The sequence below is a fragment of the Camelus bactrianus genome, chromosome 24 (genome assembly GCF_048773025.1).
Source record: "Camelus bactrianus isolate YW-2024 breed Bactrian camel chromosome 24, ASM4877302v1, whole genome shotgun sequence".
Taxonomy (NCBI): domain Eukaryota; kingdom Metazoa; phylum Chordata; class Mammalia; order Artiodactyla; family Camelidae; genus Camelus; species Camelus bactrianus.
The window spans coordinates 16,395,980-16,422,231 of NC_133562.1; the positions used below are offsets into that span (position 1 = coordinate 16,395,980).

At 41.3% G+C, this 26,252-nt stretch overlaps 1 protein-coding gene across 18 annotated transcripts in view; it reads left to right on the forward strand.

Annotated features, from left to right (window-relative positions):
* Positions 1-26,252, forward strand: part of DTNA (dystrobrevin alpha) — a 294,094-nt gene that overhangs the window by 125,683 nt on the left and 142,159 nt on the right. For 16 of the 18 annotated variants that reach the window (XM_074352221.1, XM_074352223.1, XM_074352224.1 and 13 more), the window contains exon 2: positions 9,596-9,725. The exons of the other annotated variants lie outside the window; for them this stretch is intronic. The gene's annotated coding sequence lies outside the window, so the exon portion shown is untranslated. The remainder of the gene's footprint in view (positions 1-9,595; positions 9,726-26,252) is intronic. 18 annotated transcript variants of the gene reach the window in all.

Genomic DNA, 26,252 nt, shown 5'->3' on the forward strand with positions numbered 1-26,252 from the left:
CCAACCATTGGAATCAGATAATATAAAATTGCTATTCTCCACATGCTATAAGCTTCTCCTAGCTTGCCTGAACTTTCCTTGCTTTTGTATGTTTTCCAAATATAGGTGCTTTTCTTTATATTGCTCAGAAACACTTGTCAAGAATTTAGACTGAAAAAATCAACTTGTCAAAAAGTTAAATGTGGTATAAATCAATTTCCTTTCCCTGTCCAAACTGAAAAGATTTTTTTAAATTACCCAGGAGAGTAATAAAAGTGTTTGTCTAGTTTTGATCCCTTATGAAAATGCTCATATTGTACCACTTAATGTAACATTCAATTTTTTTAATAAAATAAGAAAGCATATGAAAATATATGAAAAATAATCTGAAATATTATTAAAGTGCACATCTTAATTTTTCTTTAAAACATTTCTGTAACTTTATATGAATACACTGCATTTCATATGTGTCTATTTAGAGAAGGAAGAATATAATAGAGATTTTAGGGAAGTGTCACAAGCCACTCTCCAACAGAAGTCCCCCTACCTCCAGAAACCTGTCCCAATTTCTGATTTTGAGGGACAAAATTAGGTTGCTTATTTGGGATGAGGGGGAGCTATTGCATAGCTTTAAGTGAAGAAACATTTGAGAAATGTCACCCTTTCTTCCTACTCTTTCTGGAGCCAAGAACACCACCACCTTTTTTATTGTGAGAACATACCATTGGACAATCGTTCAGACTAACCTGGCCCCCATTAATGAGCCCTCTGCTCAGCTCCTTGTTTTCCAGCTCTGCTCATAAAAAGTCAAGTCAATAGTTAAAATGGATGAAAGAGAAATTTAAGGGTAAGGGGCGATGGCTTTGGAGCCCCAAAGTGGCATCTGTTCCACTCCAGGACTCCACAGTCCTCAAAGCAGATGATGGCTAAGATGAGGATAAAAGAAGCTGGGTGACGTATCTCATCCATGGACTGAAACTAAAAAGAATGGAGCAGCAAGGGGCAGGAGAAACCTCTCAACACTAGCTGGCATTTAGGGGGATAATTTAGTAGCAGTGAGAAGTCAAATTCAAAACACACACACACACACAAAGCCACATTCAGGCAGATCTAGAAAGTAGGATTTTTCATGGGTGGATTCAAATAGCCAAATGAGTGTCTAGATTTTGCTTTCATCAAAATCCTTATGAAGTCAAAGTTTTAGCCCAATGTGTTATGATAACGGTTTCGACCACCACAGTTAAATCATTCTTGAGAGCATCCATGTCTAAATCAGATTGAAGACTTCAGGAAGCTACCCCAGGTCCTTTCTACAGAGCTCATTTTGTTTTTCTATGAGAGTGGTTGGTAAGGGGGAAAAGCATTTTCAGCATCTTTGGCAGTCCCCTTTCATTCTTAGTGAAGTGGCCAGAATTAAATGAACTTTGACACCTGCCCTTTCATCCCTGGACCTACAGTTGAGGCCTATTGGCAATTTAAGATAGGATGTCTTCCAGCGCTGTGGCTCATATTATACCCATTTTCTGGTGTAGATCTCCAAATCGGCACCTAGAATGGAATTCTGAAGCCTGTGATTTTTAAATGGCTCACTACTCTAGCTCCCTTCCTATCCCGTGTGTGTGTGTGTGTGTGTGTGTGTGTGTGTGTGTGTGTGTGTGTGTGTGTGTGTATGGCGGGGTGGGGCTGGAAGGAGATGAAATCGTATTTCTTCTTCTAAAGCAGCACTGTCCAATTGAAATATAATACAAATCACATAAGGAATTTTAAATTGTCTAATAGCCGCCATAAAAAGTTAAAGGAAACAGGTGAAATTCATGGAAATATATTCCACTTCATCCAATATATCAAAAATGTTATTTCAGCATGTGATCAGTATAAAAAGTTATCAAAGAGATATTTTCATTATCTTCTTTTTCCCTGAATTTTTGGAATCCAGTGTGTTTTTCCACTTAACAGCACATCTCAGTTTGGACTAGGCACATTTGAACTGCCCAGGAGCCACACGTGGCCAACGGCTATTGGACTGGACAGCCGGAGTGTAAAACACGGCTCGCTCTTTCCACGGCAATATCCCATTTGAAATGCCTCACTTCTGACATCTCAGCTCTCACTCCGAATATGTTTTTCTGGACAGACGGAATCCATATGTATAAATATTGTAATCCGGGTTCCGATACAGACAGACTCACATGAATGCATCCGTGAGCTTTAATGACCTGTCCGGATTTCCTTCTCAATAAACGTGAAAAATAAAACATCTCCCTCCTCCCGTGCTCTCTGAAGGCGCGTGTGTGCCGGTTGCCAGGCACGTTCATGGGTCACTGTGTTTGGTGCTGACTCATCGTCCCCCGCCGCCCTGCCGCCCCGGGGACAGTTTGACAGCCGGCCAGCAACGCCGCCTCCAGCTTCTGAAAAGCTGACTTTGTAGCAACATCCACATTCTTTCGGTTGGTTTTGCTGACATGCTCTGAACTCAAACGCTGTTTTTAAAACAAAAGTAAAATGGAGCCGTGAGCTTCTAAAAGCCATTGTATTTCAGTTCGTTAAATTATCTGAGTGTGTCACAGAGGGCATAACAGCAGGGAAGTGAATACACAGGGGGAACCGTCCTTGGAAGCTGACATTTGAGCTGCAGGCATGTAACACTTGGGGACAGTGTTCTCAGACAACACGGGCGCCCGAGTGAAACAAGGCTGTCACAGGATCCATGTTTCAACTTTCTCAGCATCCTTTATTAGCTCTATATTATTAACCTGTTTGAAATTTTGTTTAATCTTTTCAAAATTACCAAATTTATCTCCTTCCCCACCCTAACAGTGCTCTTCCTCGAGTTCAGCTTCTAAACCAAAGGATGGGATGTCCTCGGTTAATTCATAAATGCTAAGCTGCCATCGGATTCTTAAGACAGGGATCAAATGAGCCAGTGGATAAGACGATTCTTCACACTACGCTCATCTGTACGTGTAAAACAGTGTGTACCTTGCAGCCAGCGGCGTGGACTGCTGGCCCTGCCTTCAGCTAGAGCACAGCTTCTCAGATTCTTCTCTTTTCCTGGTGGCTCGCTCTAGAACTCATGCGTTCCAAGTCTCCGGTCTCTACATGAACTGATTTCCCTGCTCCTTCTTCCTGTTGCTTATTATCCCAGAGTCTAATACGAACTAACAGTAATATTACCATGTGGTTCACATCTCACACAGAAGAGCCAGAGTCCACTCTACTGATTTTAGTGAGTTTCCAGTATATGAAAGGACTTCATGAAATAAATGGAATGGGTGTTCAGCTAGTTGTTTTGGCACTTTGTAACCACTAGAGGGAGATCGAGGCTCCGCTCTGTCCTCTGTTCCCACCCTGTGGTGACAGATGAGTCAGGTGCACAGTACATTGATTCAAGAGATGGACGGAAATGAAATCATATCTTTGGATAAATCTCAAATTTGGTAGCCTGCAAACCTCGCCAGCATGTTTTGTTTGATCTATTTATAAATGTAAAGATTTCTTGTAAAAAAAATCTGGATTTCCACCCTGAACATGAAAACAGGAAGATACGGCCAAATTGGGTCCACGCCTGTATGTGGCTCAGCTGGAGGGCACTGCTCTCTTTAAACAGGGCACACAGTCTTCGTTTCAGTTCCATCGCTACCCCCGTGCTATTATTTTTCCAACATTGAGACCAGATATCATGGGCCCCTTATAATCAAGCTTGCATCATTGTGAAGAGCTGTTTGGTTTTGGATTTTTCTTTTGTACTCAGGTCAGTCTCAAAAGCAATAAAAAGAAAAACAGACCAAGTGAACCTCTTACAATTACAAAGAAAATAAGACAGAGCGTAGGTCTTTGAGGCAGTAAAAAATATTCATAGGGGGACAGTGTGCTGGCAGAGTGTACCTGGGTCTCTTTGCTTTACCCCCACGTATTTCCCCACTGACATCAGTTAGATGGGTCTACATGGTTAGAATTTTCCACCACATAGTCTGCTAAATTCCTGTTGGTGAGAGTGCAACACATACATACACGTGTGTGTGCACACACACACCTCACTCTTTCTTGGGGCAAAAACCCTCGTTCCCTCTATTTTCCTTAGAGACCATTTCCTTCAATTCATTTTTTTCCACCAAGTGGTGAAATCTGGAGGACTGAGATTAGGGCAGGAATAAACGTTCTGGGAAAGACATTGCTCCAGTGTTTCTTCCAGGCCTTAGCAACCGGGGCCCCCATGACTCCTTGTAATCTGGCTTTCTGATCAGAGTGTAACCCACTGGTCGTATCTGCTTCCCTCACGGGACTGTGACAGACAGCAGATTGGGGCTGAGAGATCAAGGTCCCCATCAAAATATCATCTATCATTTGTCATCAGTAGCTCTAACCACCCAGAGATCTCTCTCGTGACTGACTACACAGAGATTTGCAAAATCAGCATCCTAAGGGCAAACGTTCAATCTCTATGCTCAATATAGTAGGAAAATATATATATATATATATACATACATATATATATATATATATATATATATATATATCTGCTTATAGCTTGTACTCACAGAGGAAATCTAGAGCTAAATTTAGATGGGTGCAGCATAAACAAATCCCAGCAAACACAGCTGATCCTCTGACTTACTCACATCACTGCTGCTTGGTCTCAAAAAGAAGTGATGATATAAATATTAGTAATCATAGTTAATGTGTGTTGAGTTTACCATGTGTCAGGCTAAGTGACTGCCTTTAATCCTTGGAACAACTCTGTGAGGTGAGATCTGTTATTCCTATTTTAGAGGTGTGGAAAAAATGCAGCTTGGGGAGGGTAAGTAACTTGCTCGATATTACACAGAGATGAAGTCAGAAATGAGGTGAAGTTTACCAGCGGCTCTGTCCAAGTGTCTTCACTCTACCCTCTTATTATATCCCCTTCCTTTTAGGACAGTGGTTCTCAGAGTAAAGTCCCCAAGACACTCTCCCAGGGTCCTTGAGGCCAAAACTATTTCAGTCATAACTCTAACAGATTATTAGCCATTTTGACTGCGTGGACATTTGCAGCGATAATGAAAAAGTAATGGCGGATGAAGTTGCTGTAATCTTATTACAAATCAAGGCACTGATACCAAACTGTACCGTAATAATCATGCTCTTCACTGCCGCGCACTTACAGTGAAAAACAAGGCAGGCATCAACAACAGCAAAAATCTTATTCAGTCTTAAAACTTTGATGCGCATCTTTAATTAGCAAGTTTGAGCAAATAATCTCAGAGCCGTGAAAGAGGAAGTGTGTATGCTGAATATGTGTGGATCACTAATACTAGAAGAATACAAAGAATGAAAATAAGTCGAAATAAAATTACATATAGTTTCTAATCCCTCAATTTCATTAAAGATTACATGTGTGTATACATATATATGTATATATAATTGGAAGTGAATGTATAAAATCTTAATAGGGATTGCCTCTGGGTAGTGGAATGTGGATGATTTTAGTTTTCTTTGCAATTGATTGTATTTTCTACATTTCGTAAAGTAGAAAGTTCCTTTGATTGTAAAAAAAAAAAATCCACGTTTCCAGTCATCTCTTGATTCATTTTTTATTAAACTTGCTTACGCATATGTACTAACATATAGCTAATTATTTTTACACTCATTATTTTAAAAAAGAAAAAAATGATGGACACTCAAGGGAGTTCTCCACAACTGAGTTCCTCTGTGCAGGGCACTGCCCAGGTACAGTGCAAATCATTAAACATGCGGGGGCAGCTGGGAAGGGGGAGGTTCTTTTAAAATGCAACTGCCATCTGGGTTAGCACCTGCCCAGCCTTACAGTGAGAGGCAGCAGATAGAAACACAAAGGCAGTCCCTCGGGAAAACGTGCCGGGCAAGGAACAGAGCTGGGAAGTCCTTTATGAACCACCTTCTTCCTTCTCAGCAGCTTTAAAACATTTGACTGAAAACCCCTCTGAACTGATGTTGACAAGCAAAAAATGTTTGCCAGTTCCTGAATGTCAGCGGGCCTCTGGCTTTATGCTATAAAAAATTCTACATTCACGGCAAACTGTAGATGTCTGTTTCCTTCTGACAGCTGTTTTGTCCAAATATTGTTGTCCTCTCGCTTTATCTTACTTTAACCTGAGTGATGAAGGATGACTTTTTTATCCTCGTCTATTGGTGAAATATCAAGAGGGAAACTGAATACCCTGCTACTGGCTTCCTCTTGCTCTAATGTTCCCTGGCGGTCTGGCTCCGTGTCACAGGGGCGGTAAGTAGGTGACTGAGCGGTGAGGCAGGCGGTGACTACCTTCCCTCTGCAGGCACCGAGATGTTTCATATTGGGAAGTACAGTCCATGTTTCTGCTCTAATGTGATGGGCAAAAATTACAGATGCACTGCTTCCTCTGAGATTAGATTCATTTCCCTGATTATTTGGCCAAAGACTTCAAAACTTCACAGAAATCAGTGGCTGCCTAGCAAGAAGCAGAGAAAGACAAAAGTCATATGGTATCACTTATCTGTGGAACCTACAAAAAAAAAATACAAGTGAACTTATCTATAAAACCAGAAATAGACTCAGACGTAGAAAACAAACTATGGTTACCAAAGGGGAAAGGGGTTGGGGGGGAAGGATAAATTAGGAGTTTGAGATTAACATATACACAGGACTATATTTAAAATAGATAAACAACAAGGACCTGCTGTAGAGCACAGGGAACTATATTCAATATCTTGTAACAATGGAAAAGAATCTGAGAAAGAATATATATATATATAAAACTGAATCATTTTGCTGTACACCTGAAACTAACACAACATTGTAAATCAACTAGACTGCAATTAAAAAAAATTTTTTTAAGTTAAAACAGTTAATAGCGAAAAAGGACACAGTAAGAAATTTGCATCAGTAATTCAATGAACAATTTGTAAAGGGTGCCCCTCTTCCTACAGATGAAAACATAGACATAGAAAAACATATAAATATGTAAGCCACATTTATGCATCAGTTTCATTCATTTTGTTCCTAGTTATTCACTCAAAAAGGACTGCTTAAATTCTGAAGACGTGACACTAAATTTTAACTTCAAGTCACACATTAGTCAGACTAGAATTTGGTAGCTGACATAGACTTTAAATAAGAATTTTAAGAGAGAAAGTTATCATTGGCTCTTTGCAATCAGTGTTCACATGAGAATTTTCCTTGCAAGCGTCCACTGGGCTGCAAGGAGAGTAGAGGGCAGGACTGATGCCTTTAATTCAGAGGTGGCCACCCTCAGGCTCAAGAGTAGAGAGAATTGTGGATAATCGGTTCTGAGTATCGTCAAGAGGTCACAGGGGACAGAAGCTGAGAGGGGTAGGGATGGAGCTGCCTGCTAGACAGCTGTTTCTGATCACTGCCTGTGGGATGCAGGCTGAGATGGGGGCCACTTGCTGGTGGGGGACAAACAGCAAGAACAACTGGCTCATAATCAGGACGTCAGTGCCCCTCTTATTGCAGTCATAGGTCCCGGTTAAGGTGCGCATCCTGAGCCGCCCTGTGGGTGCTTTCACCCAGTGCCTCTGTCTGAGCATTTCTCTCATCTGCCTCCCAGTCCGCTGGGGGCTGGGATGGCCCAGGTCAAAAATGGAAGTGCAAAACATCCTTCCCAAAATCTTCAGGCAGGGGAGCATCAACCAGCAGAACGATCCTAAGAGATGCCCAGGCCAACCTATACCAAGGATTTCTTGAGTGACTTTAAATTGCCAGGTGTAGCTAGAGGTACATTTATCTAAGTGTGCAAACTTTATTTTGTATATATATATTTATATATAGAAAGAAAACAAACTATGGTTACCAAAGGGGAAAGGGCAGGGAGGGATAAATTAGGAGTTTGGAATTAGCAGGTACACATTACTATACATAAAATTAATAAACAAGGACCTGCTGTATACACAGGGAACTATATTCAATTTCTTGTAATAATATATAATGGCAAAGAACCTGAGAAATATATAGGTGTAACTGAATCACTTTGCTGTACACCTGAAACTAACATTGTAAATCAACTACACTTCAATCAAAAATAAAATTAAAATATTTATAAGATTATGTAAGATTTCCATTTATTTCCTAGTGCTCTGGCTTGGAGAGCTGCACTCATGAAGGAAGCCTAGTATTTTTAATATATCACTTATTCCCTGATGCATCAATCTAATTTACCCGAACCCCAGTTTAAAAAAAAAAAATAGTAGCATGTACTTTAAGGAAACAAAAAAAATCTGAAAGTACTATTGTTGTAATAATACATTTAATTCAAAGAATACCACATACATGCATGTAGCCAGAATCTAAGTCGAGTGAGAGGCTGTTGGGTTCTAATGTGACGGAACAAGGTGTTAATTGTTCTAAACTTTTAATGAAAATTTCTTTCTCTCCTATTAAGTAAATCTCATGCAATCTTGAATACATCTGAGAACTTGGACTAGAGGCAGAGGAAGTTATTGTATAGGATTTTCTCTACAAACCTAAAAAAAACCACACAGAATGCTGGAAGCCATGAACGCTGAAATATTTATTCCCATTGTTGTAGAGAACCTGGGCCAAGGAAAACAGTGGGAGAGGGAAGTGCAGGGTGGCCCTGGAGACAGAGGCCACCTGCCACCGGCCAGGGTGCAGAGCAAGGTTCCTCTGTCCCTTCCTTTTCCAGCCCCACCACCATCAGACGCCTTCTCTGCTTTATTCATTGGGATCCTCTTTCTCCCCACTCTTCCTTCATCTTAATGTGGGATTTCCTAAGCTTCAAATTTCTGCTGCTTCAAGCCATCTGGCACGTAGGTAGTAACATCCAACCTGTGTTTTGGTAAGAAGAAGGAAAGGGGAAGCAGAAGGGGAAGAAAGAAAGGTGGGAGAGACTAGCTGATGGGAGATGCTGGGGAGAGAGGTGCTTCCACGCTTCAGGACAGGGACTCAGACACATTGCAGCGTGCAACCTGGCGTCTCTCTTTCCGTTCTCCTCTGTGAGTTTTCTCAGAAGGCGAAAGACTACAACATCCTCCCACTTTGTTAAGAAACACCAGCAGACAATATTCTGAACTAGTTACTATTTATGTTATTATGACGCACGTGATAAATTGTATGGATCATTAAATGATGTCAGGTCGCCTCTGCGGCAGTCCGCGCCTGCTGGATGTCTACCCTTAGAGGAAAGGTTGGTCTGAGGGCTCTGACCTCAACTCCAGTTTCCTTGTCTTTGGTATAGTTATGGTGACACAATATTCTAGATAATTAACAACTTGGAAAACACAGAAGATTCTCTGTTTTCCCATTTCCGGGTTTTTAATCAACCAAAAATGAAAGGCTATGTTAGGAGCCCAAGGTTCAAGGCTGCTCTTTGTTGCCAACCAGCTTCTCAATCTTGGCAGCCACTCTACCCCCCCAGGCCTCTCCGTCCTCATCTGTGAAACTTCTGGCACAAACGTCCATTTTTCTAAATATTTCCTATAGTAAATGAAAAACCGAAGTTCTGAGTTGAGGGTTACAAATCTTTCTCAGTGGATGAGGGAACTTGAAAAACTCTGTGGGTTCCAGATCGGCCCATTCTGTTTCTGTAATCAGCTTGTAAGTGTGAGTTGCTTTGCTAAGTAGAAGTGTGTTTTCTCATTACAGGTAAGTGAGATTTACCAGCTCCTGGATGAAGTGCTTGGGAAGCCTTTAAATGCCACAGTCAACTGCCATTTCAAAGGAGAGAAAACAGATGGTTTTGGAAAGTTCATGCTGTTCCTTCACTGAATTTTAGGTGAGTGTGTCTGAGACAAGGAACTTAAGATGGACATTAAACTATTTCCCCTGAAAGTGCGTCTCTTCTTTGCATGAAAAGAAAATGGGGTTACCTGTTATCGGCATTTTATGCTTTTAAGTGAGGTGCCACTCAGTGAAGGCTCTGTTGATGGGCCTTTTGTTTATTTTTGTTATTAACAGAAACCATCTAGATCTAGAGACAGCCTTGCCATCTCTTCCTGATTTCCATTAAGCAAATGTTTGCTTAATGGAAACATCAAGACAATAAAAGCAGTAATGTTTCATTCTATCCTAAAGGTCATCTAATTTTTAAAATATATAAAAGTACTTAATAGCGGAGTAATAAGTCATAATGAGACAAAACCATGTTTTAATGACATAAATGAGAGAAAAATTTGATCGTGGTGATGACAGTTTAATCATTACAAGTTGGAGTGTGAGATAAGGTCAATGTTTCAGAGGCTGCCCTGCCCTGTGGGGAGGTTGTACATTGCTTAAATTAACACAGGGCATGGTTTAGGTTAGGTATGGTTTTCAAACTGCTGTTTGTATGATTAACCACACACACGTGCTCGCACGTTGAGCTCAGTTTTGCCTGGCCATGGAATGGATGGATAAATTTTTCTTTCCATCACCATACGTAATTCCATGCTACAAAAGACATGAGCGTACAAATGGATGCTTTACTCTTAGTCCGCAGTATGCCGTTGTCATTTCTCAGCAAATCGGAGAGAAACAGAGGAACGGAGCGGTTGTCTTATGGTGGAAATTGTGTGGCTTTCCACCCCGCCAGCTGAGTCCTGTTCTCTAAGTGTGGTTTGCTTACCCACTTTGAATAGTGTTTTCCGGAAAATCAGACTGTACCTGTGTTCACAATTCTGAATAAAGCAAAGCAGCTGATGGAGCATCGACCACTGGCTGGATCTAATCTAAAAAGTCAGTGATGCTCCCTTTATAATCTTCATTAGCTTCAAAGTGAAAGTGGATCGTTGTGTCATAATCTTAAGGAGGGGTGTAAATTTGGTTTATCGAGGTCAGATGTGGAACCAAAATGGTGATTTCATTTATTTACAAGATGTTGTTGAACGCAGTTCCCAGGAGCTAAACTTAATGCCCTTTGAGAATATCAGTAAATCAGTTTGCCTGGTGTAACATTACTCTGGAGGAGAAAATGAAAGTGGAAAACGTGTTTACTTGACTTACTTAACTCCCTCCTTTCCGATTGTGCTGGTCTGCCTGTTTTTGGCTTCGCATCCATTCCTGGCCCTGCCACTGTTCGGCTGGCTCCTTGGGGGCTGTCCCCTATGGGCTGGGTTTGCCCTCTTGTTGCCTCTGGCTTCCCCTAGTGACCTTGAACTCTGAGCTCCATTAATATCACCGCTTCCTTCTGTCCCTTGGGACCTGTGGGTGGTCGTGTGTCTGCCTTCCTGCTGCTGCTACATCTCCAGGTTGATTAACTGGCTTCAGTTTAGCTTCTCAGTCCTTCCATCATCCAGGTAACCATTTTCCTGGATTAAATTCCATCTGTTTTACATGTTTACCGTTTTCCCTTGGTTAGTTCCTAACTGAGCCATCAGTGCTTCACTAGTTTCTCCCAAAATTATTGGAAGAAAAGTGAACAAGGATTACTTGCTTCTCCGAAGAGAAAAATAAATGATTCTCAGGAAAGAAAATTTTAAGTTATATGGAAAGCTGGATATTTTCACACTGAACAGACATCTAGTCTGGCGTGTTTAAAGCCATCTTCCAAATCCCACAATGTTGTGGCATTAATTTGTTGCTGTTAACAAAATCATTGTTGAGATTCCCATTGTGTGTATCAAATTAATGGGAAGTTTTTTTAAATTCTCAGATAGGCACCAAATATGATCTTTACTTTTTTTTTTTTAATATTCACATTTCACAAACTTCTGTCTGTGCAACATAAGAACTTCTCAGGGCATCAGTCTTATTTCTGCCTTCACATTTAAATCTCAAGCTTCGGATTTATTTTATGATGGCTCTGATGTCTCTCTTTCAATAATGGTTCTTTGCTACTGGAAGATGCCTTATGGTCTGAACATTTTCCATTTCCCATAATAAACAGTGAATATATTGGAAAGCACGGTGATGAGGATGCCAGTGTCTGTCCTTTGTGACAGGTAAACAATTCGCCACTGTCCCAGCAACCCCACTCGCTCTAAAGGGCTTCCCGGGTATGCAAGAAGCTTTTTAACGTCATTATTTTGGCAATTCACTTGGTTATTTTAAATGCAAGTGCCTCGCTATTTTCATTTCCTTCCCATTTATTCACGTAGACACGTTCCTTTCCAGGCTTTTCTCAGAGGTCGTCATGACTGCCCACCTGTCTATTCTAACGTACTGTGCGTACACCCAGAACGACATGGTGTCCCTCTGACCAACAATTTCCATCTATTCTACCAGTGTCAGTGTTTCACCTGCAATGCCTAATTGAGAATCCTTTCAGACAATGTGACAATACCATCAGGAGCAAAATTACTTGGACCCCTTCATAACCTAAAATTGGGAGCCACAGGGACGAGCAGCTTTATGGCGCTGTTGAAAATGCAGTAGTGTGTAACGGGGGTTCTCAGGTCTTCCTTTGTTTGGTACGGCACTGACCATTCTAGTCATTAATGATTCTCTCTAGCTTTTGGAAATGAGGCTTTATAAAGTCACATTTAAAAAAAATATTCTTGGGAAGAGAAATACATCCTTTAATAATACATACTACATCACACAGAAGTCTGATGAATTAGCAAGGAAGAGACTCCTGCGGTAGCGGTGCGGACACTCAGCTTCTGAGAGTCTGGTACCCATCAGTAGGTGGAGACAATGAAATCATCTCGCTAACTTCACAGTACTGCCTGCGGGTGGAGGGGACCACTTGTCCTAAAAGATAACTCGGGCTGAACATATTTTAATGTCACATTGGAAGAGGGGGTCGGAGGAGTGGAAGCGTTAGTCGTTACACTAATGAGCGACGTTATGGATAGAGATTTGAAATCACTGGTGCCCAAAGAATCGAGGAAGATGTGTTAACCAAGAAGTAGTCTTACTACTTCTGTTGAACCACCAAGTATGATGTTGGGAAAATCAAATGTGTTTAAAAGGCAGAAATCATCTGTTATCCATCTTCGCACCCCTGGAAACAAGCACCGTGCTTGGCATGCTGTAGATAACTTCTGAATAAATTGCTGAATTTACTTAGAAATTATCTACAGTGAATAAGAGCAAAGGCACAAAGCGATGCTGGCTTGAGTTCCTGCCTTATACTGAACACTGTTTTGAATGCAGGTAAACTTCCTTTCAATGCCTAAACAGTCCTCTGGCGTAAGTAATATTATTATCTCCTTTTTTAAAGATGAGGAAAGTAGGGCCCAGAAAGGATAAATAACCTGCCTGAGGTTAACTAAGTTGGGGTGAAAATTCAAAGCCAGACAGTCTGACTTAGAGCTCAACCCTTAATTTTTATGCTACCCCGTCTCTCCTGTAATGCAATCATCAAGTAACTATAAAACACAGAAGCAACACTGTTTTATTAGTTTAAAATTTGTGTCTTTCTAGAATACACTTGTATTAAGAAATCTTGCTCAAATCTTGAACAACCTCACTTTGAACACAAATTCCCTCTTTTCGGTGTTTCTACTCTCCTTCCCTTTTAAAACATGACTGCCTAAATCAGCTACCTAATTGACATTCAGATCTCATCATTCCCATTCTTTAATGGTTTGTCCTGAAATTAATGTTTTAAAAGCTCTATTGCTGTTTTATGCCATTTGCTTAATTGAAGAATCTATAATCTTGAGCAGCAAGTTCCTTAAGCTCCCTGAGCCTCAGATTCCCCACCTGAAAAGATATGTCTAATTTAATGAGAAAATAATATTCGAAAAACCAGCAAGTACAGTTCCTGGTACCTCATAGGTAGCCAACAGTAGCCAATGTGATCTAATTATCCTTACCCACGTTGATCTGGAAGCCAGTGTTGGCTGTCCCACTGACTGCAGGACAAAGCCTGCCTCCTGTATTCCTTAGCATGTCATCACAGAGATCAGCTCCTGTTGTAGACAGCAGAAAGAAAAGCCATCTTGTGCAATCGCTCACAGTCTTGCGTTGTAATTCCTCATGGTGTCTGTCCATCTTCCCTCTGAAATTTTCATCCAGGACTAGTGCCAAGGTTTTGGTTTGATTTGGTTTGGTTCTGCTTTGTTTAAATCTTTGAATCTTCTTTACCAAGTTCAGTATAGTCCTTTTTGGTTTTGAATGAAGTATGAGGGGGTCATATTTTGAGATAGGTTTGAGCATTTTTAATGTGATGAAGATTATAACGCTTCATCCAGCCATTACAAGCAGAAGGAGCGTTCCATTGGGGAAGGGGGACCTCACAGAGCAGATCTGTCCCGTTTTGTGCTGAGCACCAAAGCAGATGCTCCATGAACATTACCTTATTTAATTTTCATAATAACTCCTCAAATTAGCTATTATTTCCCTCTTTATTTAGAAGAAAACTAGAGTTTAGGTAAGTTGCCAATGTCATATTTCTAGTAAGAGGCAGAACAAGAATGTTAAGTCATATTTTTCTACTCCAGCAAACTACCCCTCTAAAAGAGCTTTCCAACTTAATCCTGTAAGAAGAATATGTACCTAAGATAATGCTAGAATTTTCCATTTAAAATATTTCCTGAGAGTCAGCTATTTAGAAGTCCACGGGTCTTTTTTTCTCGTGGCAAATGCATTTATGTTTAGTTTGATGCTAAAATTAGCACTGTTTCTGTTCAACAAGAGTTTAAAAGATACAGCACCTTGTGGTTCTGAAACCGATTTTTGCAAAAACCTCATTTACTGATGTGAGCATAAGCCTGGAAATGATATCTAAAGTTGTAGACTGATAGAATTTTAAGGATAAATGTTATGAAGAATCATCACGAGAGCTGGGGACTTTTTGAGGCAAGAATTTCTGACTCTCTTCTTTTTTTCTCCTTAAGAATATTTATGGAAATGAATATTTGTAGCTCATTATGAAAGGGTTTGTTTTGGATGCAAAATAAAAATTTCTCTAGACCTAGTGACACCATGAGCCCTAAACTTGGTCTGAACTTTTTTTAATCACACAATTCAAACACCATGTAGAAGAATAATCATTGACATGAATAAACTCAAAATCTCCAAAAAGCAATCTTCTCACTTCACTCTCCTTGCCAAAAATCAGTATTGAGAGAAGGGGTCTTTCCTTTTGTGAAAAACCCTAATGATTCTTATGCCACATTTGTACCTATCATGATCATTCATTTATTTATTTGTTCTTTAAATATGTATTAAGTATCTCTCCTGTTCCCTGACTCTGTGCTAGGTACCTGGGAGCCTGACATAAATAAGGTACAATTATTCCAAGTAATATCCTAGTTAGATCTGCCACTGATTATGTCTTAAAATGATAGAATTGAAGCTTCAGAAGAGATATTTCAGATTATCTAACCTGGACCCCTGTTCTTGTCCATTCAGGCTGTTATAACACAGTACCAGGGACTATGTAGCTTATAGAGGATGGAGATTTATTTCTCACAGTTCTGCAGGCTGGGAGGTATATGATCAAGGCGCCAGCATGGTTGAGTTCTGGTGAGAGCCCGCTTCTGGGTTCACAGCAGGTGCTTTCTCTCTGTGTCCTCACATTCCAAGTCTGGGAACTTTCTTATCAAAGCATTAATCCCATTCATGAGGCTCCACCCTCATGACCTAATCACCTCCCAAAGGCCCCGCCTCCTGATACCATCGCACTGGGCATTAGGATTGCAACATACGAATTTTGGGGGGAACACAGACATTCAGACCATAGCAACCCCCTAATTTTTATATCTGAGGAAGTTGAGACCCAGAAAATACTACCCCATGTGTTAGCAGCAGCGGACCTATCTGACACTTAACATCTGGCTCCTCTCCACCATAAAACGCATTAGACTACATTCCTGTAATCCTGATCTTATTTGCCCCCAAGAGAAGTTTCTACAAAGAAGGAAAGAAGACAAAGAAAGTCAGGTTGATTCTGGTTTTATTTATAATACATAGAAGTAGATTTACTATTCGTCAAATCCTTATTGAGAATTAACGAAATATTAGGCGTTTTGCTAGGTGCTGGACGTCTGGCCTAGAAAAACCAGAAGTGTCTTCCTGGCCCACATCCTGCTTCCTGTCTTGTGCGCGCGTGTGTGAAACCCCGGCATTGAAGCCCTGAACTGCCCTTTAATGGGAATCCTGAAACAGCCCAGGTGATGACAGGCATAGTGTGATGCTAAAAATGGCAATTAGAGTTGTAACATATTCATAGTGTAACAGTGCAACCCAGAAGTACCTTTTGTATTCAAACAAAAAGATACATGTCTGTGTCTTTGGTTTACCACTGTCATATGGATAGCTTAACATTCCAGAAGTGAGAAAGAATTGTTTAAAAATATGAGCCTTTGTGCTGTGTCGATCTTTGAGTAAGATAAATATATAGTATCTTAGAAAATATAAGAATTCTATTCACATTCCCAGATGATGTTCCTGCCTATTGGGTTATCTTCTGTTGGCTGATTTCTCTTCTATTTCCCTCAGAAGTTTGAAGAAAGCTATCTAGCTTTATGTAAATATGATTTGAAATATTTTGATCATCACCAAATTGGATGGAACAATGTCTTCATCAAAAAACTAAAGATTATGATGTTTACAAGTTAGTAAAAATGGGCTTTATAGCTAGTGTAATTTTGTGAGAGACAGTTTATTGTTTTAGCTTGTGTTTTAAGCATCAATTGTTTTTTCATAACTTTCAAAGCCTGACTTTTAAATCTGTCCAGAGTTTTTTTTAGCAAAATCTTAAACTGCAAATCTGTTAGTTTCAAATCATCGAAGCAGATGAATAAGGTAGGCCTCTTTTCTGTCAGTTCCTAACAATTTAGTAACCATGGGCTGGAAATTTGACTTTTATATGTGTGTTTAATATGCTTTCCAACCCAGATAAACACTTGTCATAATCTTTCCAATTCTAAGTGCATAGAAGGTAAGGCAGCTGTCTTTTTCCAAGAACATTTTTATTATTATTTATTAATTATTATTTATTACTATTTATATTATTTGTTTGTTATTATGCTTCTAAGAGCATTTCATTATTATATAATGATTATCATATTATATAGTGATTATATAATTATATCATATTAGTTATAGTTATATATTTATATAATATTAAACATATTATATATTAATACAATATTAAATATATATTTAAATAATATAATTAATAATTAATTAATATGATATAATTAATTAATAATGTGTTGTTGTGTATTATAATAATTTATATATTATTATTTTATTTTTATACCATCCCTTCCTAGTATATATGAACAACTCCTGTATCACAGGGTTCTCCTTCTGAAGTTGAATTTCTTCCCAGGGTACTAGCATCCACAAAAGGCTTATTTGGAGAGAAAAAAAAGCCTTATCATTTTCCAGACAAAACTACAGTCTTACCATTCAGCCACAGCAAATAAGCCTCTGTTTCTGAAGAGATATACAAAGACCTGCCCACTTGACTCTAAAGCAGAGGTTTTCAATTGTGGGCGTGGGGGTGGGGAGGGCTATTAGCATCTAGTGAGCAGAAGCCAGGATGCAGCTAAACATCCTGCAGTGCTCAGAAGAGTCGCCTAAAGGAAGGAATTTATCTGCCCCGCTGCATCAGTAGTGCCCAGGTTGAGAAGTTCAGCTTTAAATATTAAGAGCCACAGTGTGAACCTGTGTGCCCCGAGGGCCCCTATTAAAGTGCCTGGTATCTTCTGAGCAGGGTGGCAAGAGAGTGACTCATGGGTTTCCGCTCAACCGCAGAGTCTAGGGTGAATTGACTGGGTCTAGGGATTTGGACTGGACAAGAGGAGATGACGCTGTTAGAAGGGAAGCCAAAGAGTTCCTGGAAAAGGAAATTTGACTTTAAAAAGTCCCTCTCTGGAAGACACCTTTGGTGAGGAAGATGGGAACTTGGAGTCTAGAAAAGTCCGGATTATGCACCGTAGATCTGATGGTGTGAAACAGTGTCAGAGGTAGCAAGCATCTCGTCCTGAAGGAGATGACAGGCTACTGCGTCCTATTGGAGAAGCCCCCTGGGCTGCCCCTCGGTGAGTCTGAGCCACGGGAAGGGCAAGGGGAGCCGTTAGGCCTGGGCAGCCCGGCACCCCAGGGAAATGTCCGTACTCACCAGTCAGGAAGGAAACAGTTCGCTTTAGCCAACACTTGCAAGAAAAGAAACTTATCATCTATAACATGTGAAAGGAAACAGTGACTTGACTCATCCTTCCTCGACCTAGCCCTTCACACGGTCTAGCACCCACTGCTTTTCAGCACTTCTGGCAGGGGGTGGGGGGCAGGCTCCCCGCACCTTCCCAGGCTCTTCCGGGGCCTTGACTCAGCACCCACTCACCCGTGCCCCAGCCACACAGAGCCCTTCGCCATGTCCTCGTCCACCAAGCTTTTCTTTTCTCCCTGTGTGTCTCTTTTTTGAGCAAAGAGACCTTTCCCAGAAACTCCCTTTATTAGTGTCCCAGGGCTGCGGTGACAAATTGCCTCCAGCTAGGTGGCTTAAAGCAACAGAACCTTATTCTCTTGTGGTCCTGGAGGGACGAAGTCTAAAACCGAGGTGCTGGCAGAGCCGTGCTCCCTCGGATCTCTAGAGAGGAACTCTTTCCCACCTCTTCCTGACTTCCTGTGGCTCCAGCAATCACTGGCATTCCTTGGCTGGTAGCTGGGTGACTCCCATCTCTGCCGCCATGTTCACCTCATCTTCTCTGTGTCTGTGTGTCTCTCTCTATCCTTGCCTCCTCTTATAAGGATACCAGTCATTGGATGGAGGGCACACCCATTCAGGTATGACCTCATCTTGGTCCTTAATTAATGACATCTGTAAAGACTCTATTTCCAAATAAGGTTGCATGCTGAGTTTCTGAGCAAGTGTGATATTTCGAGGGACACTACTTGTATAAGAGTTCCCCAGAGAAACAGAACCAATAGGTTATGTAAAGAAAGAGATTTATCATAAGGAATTGTTATACACAATTCTGCAGGCAAAGTCCCCAGATCTGTAGCCTGAAGGTCTGGGAAACACGAGAGCTGGTAGAGTAAGTTCCAATCTGGGTCCAAAGGCAGGAGACCGATGTCCCAGCCTGTAGACCATCTGGCAGAGAGAGAAAATTCTCTTTCCTTCTATTTAGGCCTTCAACAGGTTGCATGAGACTCAGCACATTAGGAAGTGCCGTCTGCTTCACTAAATCTCATCTAGAAATACCTTCACAGACACGCCCACACTAGTGTTGAATGAAATATCTGGGCACCTCTGGGGCCAGTCAAGATGACACACAAAATGAACCACCACACTACTCGGACCACCACAGGCACCCCTCAGAGAGACTGCGGGTTCAGTTTCAGACCATCACTATGAGGTGAATATCCCAGTAAAGTTAATCACACAAAGTTGTTGGTTTCCCGGTGCATATGAAAGTTACGTTTACAACGCACTGTGGTCTGTTAAGTGTGCAGTAGCGTTATGCCAGCTTAGAGTCCATGGTCTGTGCCTTGTACCAACTTCCCTTTGATATGCCTTCAACTCCATCGCCTGTGTTCTCGCCCATCACAGCCACCGGGCAGTAGCCGAGACTTCCCTGACTTTCCCGTGCCTCCACCGTCTTCCTGTATTCCCTGTGCACATCGGGCTCTCTGTACCTCAGGGACCTCACATAAGCACTTCCCTTTGCCTCAGAGGCCTCCTCCTCATTCTGCACAGGCGTCACCTCAAGTGTCACTTTCCCAGAGAGGTCTAGGTAGCCATGGGTCACCTGAGAGAGGACATTCCTTCCTTGTACCCCACTCCAGGCATGGACATGATCACCCACTGTCGGGCTGAGAACAGTTCTCACAGCTTTCCTAAAATCTTGATGATAACAGAGAGATTTTAGCAGTCAGCATGTTTAAAATTAGTCATGAGCATAGTTATTCCTTAGACCCTAGTCACATCCTTCAGAAGGAGGCCCATGTTGACTCCTTGCCCCTGGGCCGCCATGTTTTAGAACCTGCTTCCCCTTCAGGTGGGAGCTCCCTTTGGCCCGGACCTTGCTCCTGGGGTCCAGGCCTCCAGCACTCATCCTCCCTGGATCTAGTTAATAGCTCAGTTTTCCGGTTATACCGCCCACCATGAACACAGCATTGTTGAGCGGCTAGTGGTGGCCCAATTCCTGGGGGTCCCCTCCCCTTCCCCAAATTGTGGAATAACCCTCCTACGTGTTAGCATATGGAGCTACCCAGCGCATAAAGACTAACCGCCCCCAAGCTCATGGCTGAGCTCCGTTTCCTAGACGACCCCGTGCTCTGAGGCCCCCTCCCCCTCCCCTCTAGAGATGACCTGCATCCTGCCTATGGAATGTGTCGTTCCTGGGCCTCACGCTCTCTCTTGCCTTCGGAGATGGCCTGTGCTCTGTCTATGGAGTGTGTATCTCCCTAAATAAATCTACTTTCATTCAGCTACGGCTTGCTCTTGAATTCTCTCCTGCACGACGCCAAGCACCCTCACTTGATGGGGCGCATCCCAGGGACACCGCCTGGGACATGGCCATCCTCTCGCGCCCCATGTTCCTGTAACATATATACTCATACTACTTGATGGACAGTTCCTGTCCACCCTCCCCCGTCACCTTGCCACCGACCTCTTAATTACTTGTCCTTTCCCAGGGGCACATTACAAGGGAAGGGAGAAACTCAGTAGCTTCTATCACTCCTCCATCTAATCTTGCTCACTGAAAATGCTTTTAGGCATCACTCCACAGAGCTCTAGAATGTCTGCTGTGCTGATGTGTCCCAAGTCCCAAACACGAGGTAGAAGAATCCGGGAAAACACACTTAATAGCCCAACAGCAAATGCTTTCCAAGCTTAGGGCTGAGTGAATGGGTGATTTTGCCCCTAAATGTTCTGCTTAAACTGACTTAATTCAATTACCTGACTCATCTAAGTCGGTGGATTTTATTTTTTCTCGTATATTATATCTGCAGCTGTATTTTCCTTATCCACGTTCTCATCTCCCCATCCAGGTTGTAGGCCGTTTGTATCACGTTGTCTCCCTCTAGTACAATACGTGCTTTTGGAAGGCACTTCATATTTATTAAATTAGAATACGTCATCTAATTTTAGACTAAGTCTCACAGAAGAGACCAAGAAACTGCGATCTCTGTGTACTATGTATTCAGACTGAGAAAATGAATTCTTTCAAGAGTGAGGTCTCAGGAGTCTGCCTGTTTCCCTGACTTCACAGGTAGACCTGATTTTCAGAAACATCCTTCCTTTTTCTCTCTAGATGAGAAATAATATCTCCTGTCAAATGGAGACCTCATCATGGCTGTGCAAACACACCTGAATTTACAGGATATGGGATTGTCAGGGAGGGTGGCCAGACAAATATTTACTCCCCTTTCCCCGGTGAGTTACCTGACAGTCTGCCACTCGAACCACACAGCTCCTCCCTGCTCTCCTGACAAAATACAGGGCCATAAAAGAACTCAGACCCCATCAAGAGCTCTACCCACTTAAAAAAAAATTTATTAAAATGTAGTTGATTTACAATATTGTGTTAATTTCGGGTGTACAGCAAAGTGATTCAGTGATACATACGTGTGTATATATCTATATTCTTTTTTTCAATTCTTTTCCATTATAGGTTATTACAAGATATTGAATATAGTTCCCTGTGCTCTACAGTAAACCTTTGCTGTTTATCAATTTTATGTAAGGTATCTGTTAATCCCGTACTCCCAATTTATTCCTCCCCTTTGGTAACAAGTTTGTTTCCGATGTCTGTGAGTTTGTTTCTGTTTTGTAAATAAGTTCACTTGTATGACTTTTTAGCTCTGCCAAATTTTATATCAGTTTGAATTTACCAACGTTCTGAGTTCTCTCAACTCCCTTGGGATCCTTTTCCAGTGTGTTCTCCACAGGACGGATTTTGGTCGGGGAGAATATTGGCTTCTCCACACCCACTCTGTTTTGCTCTCAGTGGAAGGTAGCTTTAGAGACAGAAAAACCAGCCTCCAAATAACTCCCATTCCTGCCTTAGGCTCAGAGCACATTGGTGGAGTTTCACAGATCCCACCAAACTGTCCCTGGGAGGGTAAGGGCCACTTCGAGCCGGCGGGGTGAGATTGCAGAAAGCAAAATGGACTCACAGAGAAGCCCAGTTTCTGTCCGAGCACTAGAAGAATTCACAGGAGGACCGTGAGCCAGCTCTTGTACCTCGTTGAGCCTCAGTTTTCTTTTCAATAAAATGAAGTATTATGACTAAATTACAGATATAGATCCTGTCAAGTCTAAAATTCTGTGCTTAGATTTTCTAACTTAAACCCAGTAATCCTCACCCCTTGCCCTCACAGGAATCTGTTCTAAGGAAATAACCCAAGATGTAACCAAAAGTTTATATACAAAGTTATATTGCTTATAATAAGAAACCTGGAAGAGACTAAAAATATATTTAACAATGGGGATAGCGAGATCAATTCTGACACATCCAAATAGTAGAAATTTATGCAACTATTAAAAAATATTTTCAAAGACCACGTAATAGTTTTCTTGTTTTACGTGTCTTTCATTGAACAAAAGAAAGCGATGTTCAAAATTATCCGAGATTTTTCATGTATAAGTTAAAGAAATACATCAGAAGGTCCATATCGGTTACCTCAGGTAGTTGAATTATATGTGTTTCAAAGTTATTTCATAAATTGCATTTTTCAACTTCTCTACAGTGGACATGTGATATTATCTTTTAGTGAGAAAATGGACAAGTGTAGCTTTTGTTATTAAGTTTAAAAACCAAGGCTGTTTTTCACTAAGGAGAAATCCAGAATATGTCTGTATAATTATGAATTTTAAAGAGATGGGAAACACAAATAGAAACTTCGGAATAAATTTCCATAAGTGAGTAGGGCAAAATGATTCCAGTCTACAATAAGTTATCTGTAGGCTGTGTAGCCATCAATTTCACAGTGCTATTTAAAAACAGATATTTTCTGTGATGTGTCGACAGTAGAAAAACACAAAGAAATCCTTATTACTTATAGCAACATTAATAGAATTCAAAAGAGGAGTGCATGCTTTGAGAGCATCTTAAGGGTAAAATGAAATATCTTGATATTGAGCTGTATAAATTGAAATGGCCTGCAAGGGCCTTGTTCTTTCATAAGAAATTTTCATGAATAGAATAGATACTAATCTGATTAATATTTTTTAGGTCAGCTGCTCAAAGCAGCCCAAGAACCTCTGTGCTTGCAAACTTTGTTCAGTGTACCACAATCTTTTTTTGTTGTTGCGGCAGTTAACAGGTTTTCCTGTTTGATTTAAACCAGTTCCCTAACAATAAAGCACTTCGTGGTATGATAAAATAAATAACAGGTTTAAAATGTGACCTGAAAAAAAAAAGATCACCTTTGCAGAAGTTCAGATTGTTTGGTCTTGTTTTAATTTCATTGGCATTAGCATCCAGGGGTTTTTTTGTAGCCAGGCTGCATGATTCGTGCTTGTGACCTCTGAGACTGTGTGGTTACCTTGAGTTTGTGGGAAATTAGGTGCCCTCACATCAAGAGGGAGGAAGCAGTGAAGCAAGAACCCTTGTAAGCTCCCTCCCACGTCTCTGGGTCCGGGGCTTGGCAGATTGACTTCCTGGCGTACCTCCTGAAGCATGATGTCACAGGAGCGTTTCTCCCTGGGTGACTGACTTCCTCCTAGGAAATTAAGTGGGTCACACCAGCACAGATGACGTTACCAGTTTTGTTCACACTGAGCGAGAAGTTAATCTTAACATTCGCGAAAGGGGGATTTCAACCTTTGTGAAACCAGGTGTACTAACGTCATATTCCCTGATGCTCAAGAGAGAGAATCAAACAAGTCGCTTTAACACCTGACGAGGGGTGCTTGCCAATCATATCCGATGCCCTGGTAGCAGTCTACGTTGCCTATGGAGAAACGACAGGCTCTTACTTTTACAAAATGAAGAACAATTAGACACCTAACCAATCCGTAAGAGGAAAAGGGCCCACAGGAAGGACTCCCAAAGAAATGAATACCAGCATCGGAAGAGTTTCAGTTCAGCCAGCCACACACGAGAACAGCTATGAATTATTCAGACTGTGGTTCTCTTAGTCTTTCCTACATCGGCTGCCCTGAAGAGCATTAGAGGTGCTGATTCTCCAATGGGGGTGCTTCTTGCCCCCTTGCCTGTTCTGCCTTTTAGGATGGTGTCATCGTGAGTCACAACTCTTAAGGATTTTTCCGAGTTGTAACAGTGCCAAGGCTATTTTCATCATCTCTACGGATTTGTTGTAGGCCTTTTTTTTTTTTTTTTTACCCCATAATGATAGAGAAATCTTACAGTGTACAACATTCATTTTATTCTTTCTGGCAGCTTCCTATGATGAAAGTTTTTTTTTTTTTCTCTCCCACGGGTAGTTGCTGTCTTTTTTTTTCCCCCTAAACCCCTGGCTGCTTCTTTGCACCACAAGTCTTCAAAGGCATTTTAATGCTAATTTTCCAATGCAGTTGGCTTTGGTGTCTGGTAATTTCCTGAGTTAGAGGACTGTGGAGAAAAGCAGCCAGGAGTCTGTGTTGGTGAGCAGTTTACAGCCCTTGTTACAGATCAAGGTGGCCTTTTAAAGGCCACTGCTAATCCAACATTGAGAATTTGTTTAAAATGTGATCTATGTATTTAATTTCTATCCTGAAGCTCGGTATGATGAAATTTTTTATACCCCATTTTAATTTGAAAAAAAAATACTGGTAAATAACATATAGACCTTTTCCTGAGAACCCAGTATAAGTATCGAAGTGAACAGCTTTCCTTAACATGTTTTTCTTTCATATTTAAAAATTCTTAAAAATCGGCTACCAAATGTAAGACCCTTCCCACAGTCCGCTTTGCACAGGGAAGATGTGTAACTTTTTGGCCAGTCAGTCCCGCCTAGATGGTTTGTAGGTGGGCACAAGCATGCCTAGCTGTTTGCCTGAAATGGTCATTACATCTCTGCTGTGGCATCAGCCAAACTTATACCGTGGAGCAAGTGATTGATAATGTGTATCTGGTTGAAGATGACAGTCTTAATCAGCAAAAGAATGTCAGGTGTCAGTGAGCTTTCTCATCGTCCCTCTTATTCAAAAATCAGAAACAGTTTTACTGAATAGTGATTGATTGAGCATTTAGTTTGTTTCAAGCTCAGTGCTTGGAGCTTCCTTTGAACTATCTCATTTAATCCTTTTTCAGAACTCTTTGAAGTCAGAACTTGACAGAAGAGTAACCCAGAGTTACAGGGGTTAAATAATCCATCCAAGATCACAGACTAGCGCCAGGTTTCACCCACGACTGGGTGACTCCACAGTTGATCTTCTTAAGAGCTGGGAGCTCTTCTTGCCCACCTCCTTTTGTGCTGTGGAACATTAGGGAAAACCTGTGCAGAACCCTTCAGGGTTTAAACCACAGAGTTTGAACAGAGTGCTGGAGGGGCTAGGGTTTCCTCCACTGCACTAGGGCAAAACACTCATTCCCTGCTTTATCCATTCAACAAACAGCCCAGAGCCCTCCATTGTGCCAAAACCCTTGCTGGTTGCTTGGTACAGAAAGATGAATAAGACACCCTTCCCCTTGCTAGGAAAGTCCATATCTAAGGAGAGAAGATGGATATGTAAACAAATTACTATGAAATATGAGCTAAATCTGGGACTAAGCAAGGTTTAGGGAGCGCAAGAGCTGAAGGACAAAGCAGTCGCTGGGTGGGGAACAAAGCACCAGGTATCAGCAAGGTCCTTGGGCGGGGAGCCATCAGCGGCTGAAATGAGGCGAAGCCCCAGCCCCCCCAGCCCCACCCGGACTCCTCCCATCAGCCTTCCTCAAAGTACTGGGAATAAAATGAAGGTGATTCCCTAAATCTTAATTATGCAGCCATGGGTGTGGGGGTCCCAGGATGGCTGAGACTTTACATTATCCCACCTCCTAGGTCTCTAATCTTAATATAGAGCCCCCAAATACAGTCTGGTTGATTCTAGTGGGCTGTATCGCCATAGATCCAAATCTATAAACATGTTAAATAGAACTGAAATTAATTTGTTTAGATACTGGTTAAACACGGGATTTTGATGAAAAGAAAAGGAGGAATTTTTACCTCCCAACTCTGAGCTGTGATTAGAAGTTTGCCCTAGAAAACTTTGAGACTAGCCCTTCATATCCTGATGTACTGTTTTTCAGCGTCTGTGTTTACTGAATCATTTAATGTATTTTTTTTTTAATTTTTAAGGGAGCTGTGAGATTATTGCTGCATTTCCTATTGAGTTAGAAACTGGGATTTCAGAATATTCGGTTAGCAGAAGTAGCAGATACTAATCAGTATTGCAGGGGATTAGTGGCAACTTAAAAGTGCATATAGGTACTTCATTTGTTGGTTTAAAGGTTCTGGGAGATCTTTTATACTTACATCTCTGTTATTC